This window comes from Halichoerus grypus, chromosome 5 (assembly GCF_964656455.1).
Source record: "Halichoerus grypus chromosome 5, mHalGry1.hap1.1, whole genome shotgun sequence".
NCBI lineage: Eukaryota > Metazoa > Chordata > Mammalia > Carnivora > Phocidae > Halichoerus > Halichoerus grypus.
In genome coordinates, this window is record NC_135716.1 from 48,295,536 (window position 1) to 48,309,110 (window position 13,575).

Consider the following 13,575-nt stretch of genomic DNA (forward strand, 5'->3'; position numbering starts at 1 on the left):
GACTGTAATATTGAATGAATTCCCATTTTAAGAAGAAGAATTTTTCCTGCTATTCTTTTCTAGGGAGGGGTGGTGGTGATGATGGTGGGGGGGCAGGGAAGATTGGTAGACCTTTGAATATTCCTTTTAGTTCTATCTACCTCATATAGATTATAATCTTTCAGTACAACGGTTCTGGTTGTCATTCTTTCTCAAGGTTGACATCCATGCTTAGGTATCTGGCTCTGCTTCTGGGACAAGTTGGGAAAGAGCCTTATTCTTTTACTCATTACATGCACTTGCGAACTCACTTGCTTCTCATACAAACCCAACTGTGAGTGCTGTGTAGATTTGTTCATGAAGCAGCTTTCAGTTACCAGCGAGAACTATAAAGGGGGGTATCATAGTAAGCATCGAAATAATAACAGTGATAGAAATACCTTCCATTTCTTGTGTTCCTATTATGTGCCATCAATTGTGCTTTAAAATATTATCTACCTTAATTTCACAAAAATTCTATAATAGACATTATTCTCCATATTATACAGATTGGGAAAAAAAAAAGGGTATTTAGCAAAATTGAACAAATTGCCTGAGCTTGCACAATTACTAGGCAAGAGAGGGGAAATGCGGATTAAGTAGGGTTGTACTCCCCAGATGTAGTGCTTGCTTCGCTCCAACTTACTGATCCTACAGATAAAAATTGCTTGATACTCTTATTAATTACAGTGTTGGTTTTCCACCAAGTTACATCTTAGGTTGAAAAATCACCTGGCTTGAATTTCATCTCACATTTCCCCCTGTGAAAGAATCAATTTGCCAAGGTTATGAGGAAAGACAACAAAATCTGGGATAATCCACCACCCTGAATGGGGTAGAAATGGATTATTTTATTATTATTAATAGTCACCAAGATGAAGCCACGTTAAAAACTGATTCCTCAAGGAACATGATTGCTCTATTTTTCTAAGACTAGTCATTATCCAAAATCATTTAGACATTTATTATATGTGTGTTGTGTCCATGTCTACTTTGCCCATACATGTTACTCAAGGAAAAGTGCAATTTGGTGGCAATGGGGAGGAAGGGAACACATTTCATGAAAACAACAAGCTATAACATTTCTAAGTTAGGGGCGTCTGGGTGGCTCAGTCGTTGAACATCTGCCTTCGGCTCAGGTCATGATCCCGGAGTCCTGGGATCGAGCCCCGCATCGGGCTCCCTGCTCGGCAGGAAGCCTGCTTCTCCCTCCCCCACTCCCCCTGCTTGTGTTCCCTCTCTCGCTGTGTCTCTCTCTGTCAAATAAATAAATAAAGTCTTTAAAAAAAATTTCTAAGTTAATGTTTTAGTCACATAATACTGTTGTAGACTCTAATTCTTCCATTGATACATATGCAGGGATTAAATAGTGTGATATTCATTTTTTATAAAACCATCTGTACTCCCAACCGCTTTTATAGACTAAAAGAATTTGCAATTAAAAGTTCTAATTGTGTGATGTTGATCTTCTTGGACTATGACTATTTAAGGAACAAATCTATATTTTTTGCCTCCTGAAAGATTCTCCCTTTACATAACTTTACAGTCCTAAATGTGCCAGAGACCAGTGAATTTGCCACTGACTGAAGGCCATTAAGTCCTGGTGTTGCCAATTGCTTTATCACTTAACATCCACTGAACTACCCTCAGCAAACATGTCTCACGGTGCCTTCACACAGTTTGACAAGGTGTGGCCACACCTTGAAGGTCTTTGCAAACTGTTTAGAACAAAATACACATTTTCATGCTTTTTTTTTTTGTATTTCAAATCACATGCTGTAATTTTTATTTTTATGTGTGTCTATGTGCATAAAATCAAAAGTAAGTAAGATTTTTTTTTTCCTCTTGGTACCCTCATTCTTTTTCGTGCTTTATTTTCATCTCCTAATCAATCCAAAACTTTGAACAGACTTAGTAACTGATTACATATATATCCCTCCCTTGGTTACACTGGACTATCTAGAGTTTGGTTTATGATATTTAAAATTTCACAAGGGTGGAGAGCACTGGTAAGGGGGGGAAATCGGAGGGGGAGACGAACCATGAGAGACTATGGACTCTGAGAAACAAACTGAGGGTTCTAGAGGGGAGGGGGGGTGGGGGGATGGGTTAGCCTGGTGATGGGTATTAAAGAGGGCACGTATTGAATGGAGCACTGGGTGTTATACGCAAACAATGACTCATGGAACACTACATCAAAAACTAATGATGTAATGTATGGTGATTAACATAACATAATAAAATTTAAAAAAAAAGATGACTCTTTTAAACATAATGTCTTTTCCTGTTAAAATGGCACGTAAGTGGTAGATACTTTTTCTTGATCTGTTCTTCCTGAGTTTATCTAAAAGAACTTGTGGAAATTAATTCAGAAGAGAGGCAGTCTACAAATTTATTTAATCTCTTCAAAAGAAAGTTAGTGAAGGTAACAAATTAAATGTCCATAATTTAGGAGAAATTTTTCCTCCCATAACTATAAAATAATCAATGTATATGGAGGCTGGGATTAAGTATGGTAAGGTTTAAATAAACTATCACGCTTATTATTTGTTATATCTGTTTTTTGTAGGAAGATTTCTTCTACGGTCTACAGTCTTTGATTTCTGCCTAGTATTTTCCACCCACGTTTATCACTATTTTGCAATATTTTCAGATTTACAGCAATAGCAGCTATATTTATTGCCTTTATTCATCAACTTTACAATTATTTCTAAGTTTTTTCTGAAGTATAATTTTCATTTCATTTTTTTTTTCAGAGGACAGTTTTCTTCAGTCCTTAAGGACTCAGCTCCTGACATGGGCTTTGGTGGAGGTCGTGGGGCAGCACCCGCGGGTCTAAATCGGGGTGGGGGTTTTGGGTCCTTCCGGGCTTCATGAGAGCGATTCCTGGCTACCTTGCTGTGACTGGCACAGCTCACACAGTAATGGAGTTTCACACACAGCTTGGGGAGCACACACTAATCATTTAGTATTATTTCCTTTCATCACACCTGCTTTGATAAGTTCTACTTCTGAACAAAAAGATATCAGAATAAATGGTTTTAAAGATTTGATTAAAGCACTAATACCAATCTCTCTCTGAAACACTGCTCCTTCCTTAAATAATCCTTTGTGCCCACTGTGCTGTCTTGTATATTAATATAACTTCATACATACCTACATTGATTTTTTTTGCAGATTTATTGAGGTTTAGTTGATATACTGTAAGGGGCACATGTTTAAAACGTGCAGTTTGATAAGACTTATATGTTTGCAACTATGAAGCCATATGATTTTGCTAGTGCAGCTGTGTGGATAGTTACATGAATTTTTTTTTTAATTTTATTTTATTATGTTACGTTAATCACCATACATCACATCATTAGTTTTTGATGTAGTGTTCCATGATTCATTGTTTGCATATAACACCCAGTGCTCCATGCAGAGCGTGCCCTCTTTAATACCCATCACCAGGCTAACACATCCCCCCACCCCCCTCCCCTCTAGAACCCTCAGTTTGTTTCTCAGAGTCCATCGTCTCTCATGGTTCGTCTCCCCCTCCGATTCCCCCCCTTCATTTTTCCCTTCCTACTATCTTTTTTTTTTTTTTAACATATATTATTTGTTTCAGAGGTACAGATCTGTGATTCAACAGTCTTACACAATTCACAGCGCTCACCATAGCACATACCCTCCCCAATGTCTATCACCCAGCCACCCCATCCCTCCCACCCCCCACCACTCCAGCAACCCTCAGTTTGTTTCCTGAGATTAAGAATTCCTCATATCAGTGAGATCATATGATACATGTCTTTCTCTGATTGACTTATTTCGCTCAGCATAATACCCTCTAGTTCCATCCACGTCGTTGCAAATGACAAGATTTTGTGTTTTTTGATGGCTGCATAATATTCCATTGTGTGTGTGTGTGTGTGTGTGTGTGTGTGTGTGTGTGTGTGTGTATCACATCTTCTTTATCCATTCATCTGTTGATGGACATCTTGGCTCTTTCCATAGTTTGGCTATTATGAACATTGTTGCTATAAACATTGGGGTGCACATGCCCCTTCGGATCACTATATTTGTATCTTTGGGGTAAATGCCCAGTACTGCAATTGCTGGGTCATAGGGTAGCTCTATTTTCAACTTTTTGAGGAAACTTCATACTGTTTTCCAGAGTGGAATTTTTTAAAAGAGAAATTTTTAAAGTAAAATCATAATTTAGGTAGTTCACTCCCAATTTGGTTTATTTTCTTTACCCAGTAGAACCACTCCAGGTAATATATGTTGAGTGGTAGATGGGCTAGACTTAACTTCATCATAATCCTAAAATGACCACTATCTTTATCTACCTATTTTTACCTAACATTCTCTTATCATTTAATAGGACAACTTGGCAGTCCAGATTTTGTGATAAATTTATTTGACTGTACATTTTTGTAGCTAATGTTCATTTGACCTGATTACTACATAGGTAAATTTCAAATCAAAATAAGATTATTTGAATAATTAGTTCTCGTTCTAAAATGATTTATGACCTCCAAGGTGTATTTCCTTTTTGTGTTAGTCTGTACTGTAACTGAACATTTACATACACACACACACACAAAGTGTGTGTCTTCACAGCCTCTGTGTTATTGTCAGCCCCAGCTGTCTAGAAGGTGTCTGTGTCCCCCTGGTCTGAGCAGTCCCGCATCTGCACAGGGAGAGCAGTCAGGTCCTGCCCAGCCAGACGTGGCCTTGCATGGGCTTCTGGCCAAAGAACTTATCTGCTGCTCCTGCACCCCGTGACGGCTCCAAGGAGAGAGCAGATTGCAACTCTCCTAACACGTTTCTCAGAGCTCCAAAATGGGTTCTTTTTCTTGGAATCTCAATGCCTGGAGCCTCATTTTTCTGAGCTCAGAAAATGCATGTTTCTGAACTGTAGAAACTTGTTCTCTCTATGCCAAATGGGTATCAATTTTTTTTAAAAGATTTTATTTATTTGAGAGAGAGAGAGAGAGAGTGAGAAACAGCATGAGGGGGAAAGGGTCAGAGGGAGAAGCAGACTCCCCGCTGAGCTGGGAGCCTGATGCGGGGCTCGATCCCAGGACTCAAGGATTATGACCTAAGCCGAAGGCAGACGCTTAACGACTGAGCCACCCAGGTGCCCCCGGATATCGATTTTTTAATAACTTTATTTCCTCTGGCACTAGTTCCTTTAAAAATACCTATGCTATTTTTAGGCCTCTGACATCTGGGGAAGGCAAGGGGGATGAAATACTGTTTTCTGCCGTGTCTCCTTCACCATAGCTTCAATATAAGCGTTTGTGCTGATAGGGAGGAAAATTGCCAGTGTCCTTGCTCCCAAACAGCGGTGACATTCTCAAGAGGTAGCTGGGGTCTCATGTCTTATATGTCTGTATTAACCTGTAGGGCCTTTGAAAGCAATTTATTTTTGCATCTTCGCTGACGTGGCGGAGTATCCACATGTAGCCAGTGGTTAGCACTTGTTTATACAATGAATCTTATCTGGCCGAGAAGACAGGTAAACCCCAGTGCTGTTTGAGGGCAGGCGAGAGGGAGCCGGGAGTGAGCACAAGAGAAATACAGCTCAGTGCAAGCTTGAAAATTCATTTCTGGTTCCATAATTTATTTGATATACATTAAAGTGGAGATTTTTAAAGGTGAGCCACTATTGCCCAGACCTTTGGAATATGACTGTCTAATGTTACTTCTGTCTTATAGGTTAATTGTGGACTTTATTTGGTTAAGGGACAGGCAGTTTAGGCAGTTCTATAAACTCAATGAACATCAATACTTCTACCTTGGAATGAATTCTCACTACAACTGGAAACAGTAAAATGTGAACTGCAGAGAAGACAGAAGACTAGTTTTTAAAAGTTTTTCTTATTTTCCCTTAGCAGCCTTGGTAAAGTCCTGCACAGAAAGATGGAATGGTCCAAGCCCTCTCCGAGATTCCTATTATCTTTAAGATAGAGGAAAAGTCAGAGAAAGCATAAGAAAAAGAAAAACATCTGGTTGTATCTTAGTGATAAAGAAAAGATGGATTCTTTTAACTTAATCTCTGCTGAAAATCTTTTCAAATAGATTAAATCATTTTAAAATATATCCATATCTCTACCTCAATAAATATATTATGCTACATACAATTAAATAAAATTGAGTGTTTCTTCAGAAATCTAGAATCTCATGGTTCTTTGGGTGTATCATTAATTTTTAATCAAATTCTTGATGAATTCCTGAAACATAATAACATTCTAGTGGTTAGGGGTACAGTAATATAAAAATATAATTTCATATACAAGTTGGGGAAGTAAAATATACAGACAGGATATGGCTGGTGGATAAGATGGCATTTCAAATACCAGCAAGATTAATTTTCATTGAACATAAGATGCTATAGATTATGATATACACTATTACTTGTCTGTGCCACTAAAAAAGAAAAGCAAAGTCAAATTATATTGGCAGTATGTCATTGATTAAATGCATCCTGATTTGAGAGATGTTAAAATTTGAAAAAAGTGTCCATCTTAGAATTAATGACACACTGTATATCTGACATAACAGGATTAAGCTGTTAACAACACTAGTTGCCGCAGAGATCATAACTACACAGTGACCACGTGAGGATTGGTAGGTAGGATGGTCTTAGGAAGAATGAACAAAGTATGAGCAGAAAGAAGGGAAGGTGGATGCAGGATAATAACTAATATATATTAACTGTCCTGTGCTATATATATATATATATACACATATATATATATACACACACACACACACATATATATGTGTGATTTACATATATATGTAAATACATATCTAAATATATATATTTGTAAATATATATGTAAATATATTTGTAATATATATTTATATATTATATATACATATATAAAATATATATGTGTATATGTAAATATATTTACATATATACTTACATATATATAAAAAGGTGTGTGCGTGTGTATGGCACTATATATATATATAATATATATGGCATATAATATATACACACATATATATGGCACTATATATACGGCACTATATATATAAAATATATATATACAAAAATATATATAAAATATATATACAGCACTATATATATTTTAAAAAGTGTGTGTGTATATATATAATATATATGGCATATAATATATACACATATATACGGCACTATATATAAAATATATAAAAATATATAAAACTATTAAAAATATATAAAATATATATACAGCACTATATATTTTAAAAATACACACACTTTTTAAAATATATGGAGAATTAAAATATATGTATATAATAAAATAGAACATATTTTTAAGTATATATAATTAAACATATAATACACATACAATTAAATATCATTAAAATATATTATTTAAAAGTTTCTGGAGAATTCTGGATGATGCAGGAAGTGGACCTTTTCATGTCAATAAATGCTACTACACCAGAGAAATCAATGGAAAGACATGCTGTAAGACACGTTGTGTTCTGCTTTCATCAGTGTGATTTTTAACCTGAACTCATTTGTTTAAAATCACTATTTGGGGACATGTTAGGAGGTTAGAAATAAAGTTCCTGAAATGGCATATTTCTTCAGGGGACTGAATGTGATCTAAAATATAAAACACTAAAGGGATGTTTATGATTAAAATTCTGTTCACACCAAGTCTTCAATATAGCTGTACTAATTTAATCCCTTTAGGGAAATTAAGGAAGGTTTAGGACATCTGGAAATATTGGGAATGAGCAATACAAACATAGTTTAAACATTTGGGTTATTCCATGATAATATATATTCTGTGCATGCGCACTTTCAAACATTCACCGTCCCCTCCCCCCTCCCTATTGCTATCTCCTTCAAAAATACTTTAGGATTTGTTTTTTTAGAAAGGAACTATAAATATTTCGAGTAAGTATTCTCAGCACATCATCACTGAATCACGGTAGTTACTGAAAACTATATTCCCCATCAGGGCCTGCGTCTTATGGTTTAGCAGGACTTTGAAAAATCTATTTCAAATTGGGCAGTTTTTTCCAGAGACAAGAACCTGGGAAGGAGTCTTACAACTGGGGTCACATCAGAAAAGAGAAAATCCATTTAGATATGTAGGAGATAAACCAAAAAACTGAATTTATGTTTATGTGTGATGAAGATTGTATAAAAAGACACAATTCTTACCCTCATAGAATTTTAATAAGCCTTATATAGATATTTACATACATACTTAATGCAGTAATAACTGTTATTAATTATAATTATTTTAGCTCTATTTGTTAAGTTTTTACTGCAGCCAAGAGTTGTGTTGATGCTTTAATGCATTCGTGAACTCTTACAACAGCTCTGTTTGGTAGCTGTGTTTATTCCCATTTTATAGAAGAAGAAATTAAGTACAAGGAGGTACGGTGATTTCAACGAGGTCACACAGCAATTTGTGACAGAGTCAACTTTGAAGTTGGTCTTTGTGCCCTACCATGACAGAAGAATGTGATAAAGACCTTAATAGGGATATGAGCAAAATGCTGCAGGAAACCCTCTGCAGTAAGGGGGTTTCTCACACCTGTGGGAGTGAGGATGGGGGTGGGTCAGTCCAAGAAAATTTTACAGAGAAGATGACATTTGAATTGGTGTTGAAAGATTAAGAGGAGCTCACCAGGGAAGACCAAAGAAATGTCTCTGGGGAGAGGGAAGAGTCTATGTAAAAGATAGAAGCCTGAGAGGGATTGGAGGAAACACAAGGAATCCCCTGTGCATAGGGTAGAGAGCAGGCTTAGTGGCAATGAAGTTAGGTGGTGGTAAAATGATGCCCAACTGCACAGGGCCCTGCAGACCGTGCCAAGGAGCTGGGCTTCGTCCTGTGTGCAAAAGAGAGTGGATTCCCCACGTGCTTGTTGGAATGCTGCCCTGGGTAGCCTTGTGTGGACCATCTGGAAGAGGTAAAGCAGTGACTTGGATGGTGGAAGAGGGGCATTACTCAAGAGTCATTTCAACTGGATAAATCTTGGTGACCAAGTGGATGTGGAGATGGAGGAAGAGAGAGTTAAGAATATCGTAAGGGTGTATCACCGTGTTCACTATGTAATCATGAAATGTTAGGGCCATGACTAGATAAGCATCACAGGCTTACTTCTTAGATTCCAGTCAAGTTGTGTAGATAGGTTTGTCTTTGGATCAGCTCGTTTTCCCCTATGAATTACAGATGGCAGAATATATCTTCTTGTTTCCATCTGATAGCTAGAGTTAAGTTTTCTAAACCTGCGTGTCTGCACCTCTAGTTCTGGGCAATTTAAATGATTAAGGAGGTATTACTATGTAAGACATTTTAATAAAATAGCTTTATTAAGAAGTAGCCATTTATTATGGTTCAATTTTTACATCCTTATGTGGGAACAGTGGCTAAATATACAGTTTTCCACTGAACCTTGAGTTCATGGGGCAGTCCCCAAAGTTCTCTGGGACAGGATGTCTGTTGCCTCCCCCCATCCGCTGTCATTCGGCCTGCTTTCTGCTTTTAGCCTCTCTCCCATTCCCACACCACCACCCCTCCAGTCCTGGTCTCTCTCTGGTCAACAGAGTGTTATTGCTTTCCTCAGTTCCCAAAGTGGAGTAGCTGTTGGGGCAACAGGAGCTTGATTTGGGATAAGCAGAAGAGATAAGCTCAAAGTCCCAACAAAAAACAGAGTAAGAAATACCCTGCTCTTTGAAACCTTGGCTGACAACACTCCAGCCTTGTGTTTACAAAGCCTTCAGTGCAGCACAGGAGAGACACGGAGATAGAAAATTGGATGAGATGTTCAATTTTCTCCATATTTTAAGTTGTAGGAGAAGTCACTTATATATCTTAGAATGCTTTTTTTTTCTTCCTCTCCTGCTCTTAGAGTAGCTGTCTAAACCATATCTTGTTGAAAGCAAGCTAAAATATTCTCAAAGATTTCCTTTGCTTTATAAGGACATGCTAAACTGAGTTTCTAAAAAGTGGAATGGATGATTTAAAAGTTAATACTTTAAAATGTCTACTCTAGAAAAAAGGAATAATCAGAATCATACATAGGCTTCAGATTTTATAGATATCCCAATCTATTTTGAGGTTAAAGGCCAAGGTTTGAAAATTATTCCTTTCTTATTTATATTACCCTCGGCTGAATTCTGAGAAAGGCTAATCATTTTGCTGAATTTTGTGGCCTGCTTTCTTTTCTTTTTTAGGAAAATATAGTAATAAGTGAATGCATGATTGTATAGAAGAATTTCATATAACATGGAATCCTTCATAAAAGTCTTTCTGTTGGTCTAGGTTTAGTAAAGCAAATAATACATATTGATTCAAATACATTAGAATAGTCCTATGAGCTTTCAATATTGGCCATATAATTAGGAATCTGTATGATTATTTTACTGACAACTGGTGACTTCGGAGGGCCCAGGTTTAACATGGAAAGAGTTGACTTAATTTTAGTATATATTAAAATCTTATTTGTGCAGTCTTCATTTTATTAGGAAAATGTGTATTTTGGAACTTATAAACTATGTTATTCAAGATGTTTTGTTTATTTATGCAAAAAAAAAATTTTGCTAAAACTTCCAGGAAGTTTGGCTTGATTCTTGGCCATTGATATTTCTGCCAAAATGCTTCTGGAGACCTTACATGAATGTTTAGAGTTTTAAGAAGTTGTTCAAGAACCACACCAATGACTGCCCTGATTTTGAAAAAGCACAACACAGAAATAATGAATTGCAGACACAAATCATGAAACCATAGGAGAGAAAGAAGGCTCCGGAACCTTTTAACCTGATAAAGGTTTTTCCCAGGCATAGGACACATCTTCATAAATTATTCATGGATCCTTTCTTCAACTTCTCAAAAGAATTCTTGGCAAACAAATAGTTAAAACCCCCTGGTCTAGGACCTCCCATTGCTCTAAAAGTAATCAATCTTATTTTTATCATTAGCTGAGCACCCAGTTAAACAACAAACAAATGGAGGAACCCATAACTATTTTTACACAGAGAAGGTCGTAAGTCCTAACCACAGAGGCAACACCTCCTTCTTTGTGTGAGTTTTGCTGTCATGTCATTCATTGACTGCAGACTGGGCTTTCTTGGCTTCCTACACCGTCCAGGCTGTGCAGCTGTCTGTGTAAACCAGGAACTCCATGATCCTGACTCACCACCCTCTTCCTGAGTTCATGTGGTCTCCGCACAGTGCACAGCGCCGTGAGATGCTCTGTCACACTCACCGTGAATCAGAGAAGCTGAAAATGGCTGAGGAAAAAAATAGAGCAATGGTCATACTTTATTCCTGGAATGTGTTATTATTAGTTTGGTCCAGTTAAATATTAAATGAAGCTGGTGTAGTCAACAATTAAATCACTAGTTTTATTCATTTTATTTTATCTCACACCTCATAGGAATAGATTCTTTGAACAACGCTTTGTTACCGAAAGAAGACATCAAGACTTAGAGTTTCATCATGAGTGTTACCGTCGGTAACACATAGTCTTCTATATACGTGAGATGCCTGAGGACTAGTCGTACTTCTAATCCTCATTGCGGTCGATCACTGCCTTCACAGCTGTACTAGAAAACAGGGTCTTTTGAAAGGAAGGGTTCAACTCTAGGATAAAACTTCCCTAGACGAACCATGAGAGACTATGGACTCTGAGAAACAGACTGAGGGTTCTAGAGGGGAGGGGGTGGCGGGATGGGTTAGCCTGGTGATGGGTATTAAAGAGGGCAAGTTCTGCATGGAACACTGGGTGATATGCACCAACAATGAATCATGGAACACTACATCAAAAACTAATGATGTAATGTATGGTGATTAACATAACATAATAAAATAAAATTTAAAAAAAATTAATGATGTAATGTATAAAAAAAAGAAATTAAATTCGATAAGCTTTTATTGAGCCCTTCCAAGCACAAGGTGCTGGAAATCAGGCAAAGATAAAAAGAAGACACTGACATTTTGTGAAGGAGTTTACAGACTCCTGTAATTCATGGGCATAACGCAATCTATACACACTGCTTTGGATCGTATTGTACTGTGAGACAGGAAATAAACCTGGAATGCAGAAGAAAGGCTTCACAAGAGAGGTGACTTCGGGTCAAGGTCTTAAAGACTAGGTAGCATATGTGTGATGGTTATTTTCTGCCTGACTAGAAAAACCAGGAGAAAGCAAGAGCTAAGACAAGGAGGTGTGACAGTGCATGACTTGTTCAGAGAATGGAGAGTAATCCCAGGTGGCAGGAGTGTAGAGTGTGAGGAGAGCAGTGGGGAGGGAAGCGAGGAGGGTAAACGTGACTGTCCTCAAATGATACATGTAAGAATTTAGACTTTTTCTACAAAATGTGTTATCCAAAGTAGTGTGAGCAAGGAGTATTAGGGTCCCATTTATAATTTACTTTTTTGTCTCTTTCTTTTTAAATGTATATTTTTATGTGTTTTTAAAAATTTACCTATTGGTGGAACAGTAAATGGATATTTTTTTTTTATAGATTTTATTTATTTATTTGACAGAGAGAAGGAGAGCACAAGCAGGGGGAGTGGCAGACAGAGGGAGAAGCAGGCTCCCTGCTGAGCAAGGAGCCCAATGCAGGACTCAGTGCGGGGCGCCTGGGTGGCTCAGTCGTTAAGCGTCTGCCTTCGGCTCAGGTCATGATCCCAGGGTCCTAGGATCGAGCCCTGCATCAGGTTTCTTGCTCGGTTGGGAGCCTGCTTCTCCCTCTCCCTCTGCCTGTTCCTCCCCCTGTTTGTACCCTCTCTCTCTGTCAAACAAATAAATAAAATCTTTAAAAAAAAAAAAGCATGGGGACAACTGGTATGAGTGACTACATCTTCTTCAGTCTCTAAGTAGAGGATAGAAACAGATTAATTTCTGAATTGGTTGGTGAAGATTATGAGATCTCGATGGGTCTGGGAGATGGTATCATTTAATTCAATTTCTAAAGATGAACTAGAGCCAGTGACTATCAATGATGTGCATGTTGGTGGAAGAGCGGGGTCTGGATAATCCATTTGCATTTCTATCATGAAGCCCACATGTTTTTTCTTACCCATGGACATTCTCTCCTTTTAACAATATTCTATCAGCGGAGCACCTGGGTGGCTCAGTTGGTTAAGTGTCTGCCTTGGGCTCAGGTCATGATCCCAGGGTCCTGGGATCAAGTCCCGCATTGGGCTCCCTGCTCAGCGGGGAATCTGCTTCTGCCTCTCCCTCTGCTGCTCCCCCTGCTTGTGCTCTCTCTCTCTGTCAAATAAATAAATAAAATCTTAAAAAAACCCACAATATTCCACCAGCAAACTGAACATAAATAAGTCCTATGTTGATGGCACTGACAGATAAACCCCAAATAACGTTAGCTGAAGCACGATGAAAAGAAGATATGTAAAAGTGTACCCTAATGACAGAAGTGTTTTTAGAAAAAAATAATCATTTTTAAAAGCACTTAAGGTGAAAGCTTGTTATCTGGAAAACCGTCCTCTGGTATAACTCCTTACTCTCCAAACCACCCAATAACAGTATTCCTGTTTTGTGATAAGAGAAAAGGAGCTGGGCAGGCAGATAGTCTGACTC